This window comes from Cebus imitator, unplaced genomic scaffold (assembly GCF_001604975.1).
Source record: "Cebus imitator isolate Cc_AM_T3 unplaced genomic scaffold, Cebus_imitator-1.0 Scaffold202, whole genome shotgun sequence".
In the NCBI taxonomy this organism is placed as follows: domain Eukaryota; kingdom Metazoa; phylum Chordata; class Mammalia; order Primates; family Cebidae; genus Cebus; species Cebus imitator.
This window is the reverse complement of record NW_016107517.1, coordinates 3839997-3843238: the sequence shown is the minus strand read 5'-3', so window position 1 is coordinate 3843238 and position 3242 is coordinate 3839997.

Here is a 3242-nt window from a genome sequence, read left to right as displayed (position 1 = left end):
CTCCCACCAACAGTGTAAAAGTGTTCCTATTTCTTCAAATCCTCTCCAGCATCTGTTGTCTCCAGATTTTTTAATGATCGCCATTCTAACTGGCGTGAGATGGTATCTCAGTGTAGTTTTGATTTGCATTTCTCTAACGACCAGTGATGATGAGCATTTTTTCATATGTTTGTTGGCCTCATGTATGTCTTCTTTTGTAAAGTGTCTGTTCATATCCTTTGCCCACTTTTGAATGTGCTTGTTTGTTTTTTTCTTGTAAATCTGTTTTAGTTCTTTGTAAATTCTGGATATCAGCCCTTTGTCAGATGGGTAGACTGGAAAAATTTTTTCCTGCTTTGTTGGTTGCCAATTCACTCTAATGACTGTTTCTTTTGCCGTGCAGAAGCTGCGGAGTTTGATTAGGTCCCATTTGTCTATTTTGGCTTTTGTTGTCAATGCTTTTGGTGTTTTGGTCATGAAGTTCTTGCCTATGCCTATGTCCTGAATGCTGTTGCCTAGATTTTCTTCTCGGGTTTTTATGGTGTTAGGTCTTATGTTTAAGTCTTTAATCCTTCTGGAGTTAATTTTAGTGTAAGGTGTGAGGTAGGGGTCCAGTTTCTGCTTTGTGCACATGGCTAGCCAGTTTTCCCAACACGTTTATTAAACAGGGACTCCTTTCCCCATTTCTTGTTTTTGTCAGGTTTGTCAAAGATGAGATGGTTGTAGATGTGTGGTGTTGCCTCCGAGACCTCTGTTCTATTCCATTGGCCTATATCTCTGTTTTGGTACCAGTACCATGCTGTTTGGATTATTGTAGCCTTGTCATATAGTTTGAAGTATGGTAGTGTGTTGCCTCCCACTTTGTTCTTTTTGCTTAGAATTGACTTGGCTATGCAGGCTCTCTTTTAGTTCCATATGAAGTTTAAGGTGTTTTTTTCCAGTTCTGTGAAGAAGGTCATTGGTAGCTTGATGGGGATAGTGTTGAATCTGTAAAGTACTTTGGGCAGTATGACCATTTTCATAATATTGATTCTTCCTAACCATGAGCATGGAATGTTTCTCCATCTGTTTGTGTCCTCTCTTATTTCCTTGAGCAGTGGTTTGTACTTCTCTTTGAAGAGGTCCTTTATGTTACTTGTTAGTTGTATTCCTAGGTATTTTATTCTCTTTGTGACAATTGTGAATGGCAGTTCGTTCTTGATTTGGCTCTCTTTAAGTCTGTTATTGGTGTATAGGAATGCTTATGATTTTTGCACATTGATTTTGTATCCTGAGACTTTGCCGAAGCTGCTATGAGTTTCAGGAGGTTTGGGGCTGAGACAATGGGGTCTTCTAAATATACAATCATGTTGTCTGCAAATAGTGACAATATGACTTCCTCCTTTCTTATTTGAATATGCTTTATTTCCTTTTCTTGCCTGATTGCTCTGGCTAGAACTTCCAATACTATATCGAATAGGAGTGGTGAGAGAGGGCATCCTTGTCTAGTGCCAGATTTCAAAGGGAATGCTTCCAGTTTTTGCCCATTCAGTATGATATTGGCTGTTAGTTTGTCATAAATAGCTTTTATTATTTTGAGATACATTCTATCAATACCTAGTTTATTGAGGGTTTTTCACAAAAGCGCTGTTGAATTTTGTCAAAGGTCTTCTCTGCCTCTATTGAGATAATCATGTGGTTTTGTCTTTGGTTCTGTTTATGTGGTGAATTAGGTTTATAGATCTGCATATGTTGAACCACCCTTGCATCCCCAGGACACAGCCTACTTGATCATGGTGGATAAGCTTTTTGATGTGCTGTTGCAATCGGTTTGCCAGTATTTTACTGAAGATTTTTGCATCTTGTTCATCATGGATATTGGCCTGAAGCTTCTTTTCTTGCAGAGTCTCTACTGGGTTTTGGTATCAGGATGATGTTGGTTTCATAAAATGATTTGGGAAGGATTCCCTCCTTTTGGATTATTTGGAATAGTTTCAAATAATCTAAAGGATTGGTACCAGCTCCTCTTTGTATGTCTGGTAGAATTCAACTGTGAACCCATCTGGACCTGGGCTTTTTTGGGTGGTAGGGTTTTAATTGCTGCCTCAACTTCTGCTCCTGTTATTGATCTATTCAGGTTTTCGACTTTTTCCTGGTTTAGGCTTGGGAGGATGCAAGTGTCCAGGAATGTATCCATTTCTTACAGGTTTACTAGTTTATGTGCACAGAGTTGTTTGTAATAATCTCTGATGATGGTTTGTATTTATGTGGAATCTGTTGTGATATCCCCTTTATCGTTTTTTATTGCATCAATTTGATTATTCTCTCTTTTCTTTTTTATTAATCTGGCTAGTGGTCTGTCTATTTTGTTGATCTTTTCAAAATACCAGCTCCTGGATTTATTGATTTTTTGAAGGGCTTTTTTTGTGTCTCTATATCCTTCAGTTCTGCTCTGATCTTAGTTATTTCTTGTCTTCTGCTAGGTTTGGAGTCTTTTTATCTTGCTCTTCTAGCTCTTTCAATTTTGACGATAGGGTGTCGATTTCAGATCTTTCCTTGCTTCTCATGTAGGCATTTATTGCTATATATTTTCCTCTAGACACTGCTTTAAATGTGTCCCAGAGATTCTGGTATGGTGTCTTCATTCTCATTGGTTTCGAAGAACATCTTTATTTCTGCCTTCATTTCATTGTTTATCCAGTCAACATTCAAGAGCCAGTTGTTCAGTTTCCATGAAGCTGTGTGGTTCTGAGTTAGTTTCTGAATTCTGAGTTCTAGCTTGATTGCACTGTGGTCTGAGAGACTGTTTGTTATGATTTCCATTCTTTTGCATTTGCTGAGGAGTGATTTACTTCCAATTATTTGGTCAATTTTAGAGTAGGTATGATGTGGTGCTGAGAAGAATATATATTCTGTGGATTTGGAGTGGAGGGTTCTGTAAACGCCTATTAGGTTTGCTTGGTCCAGGCTTGAGTTCAAGTTCTGGATATCCTTGTTAATTTTCTGTCTCATTGATCTAATATTGACAATGGGGTGTTAAAGTCTCCCACTATTATTGTGTGAGAGTCTAAGTCTCTTTGTAAGTCATTAAGAACTTGCTTTATGTATCTGGGTGCTCCTCTATTGGGTGCGTATATATTTAGTATCATTAGCTCTTCTTGTTGCATTGATCATTTTACCATATGTAATGTCCTTCTTTGTCTCTTTTGGTCTTTGTTGGTTTAAAGTCTATTTTATCAGAGACGAGAATTGCAACTGCTTTTTTTCTTTTTTTTTTTTTTTTT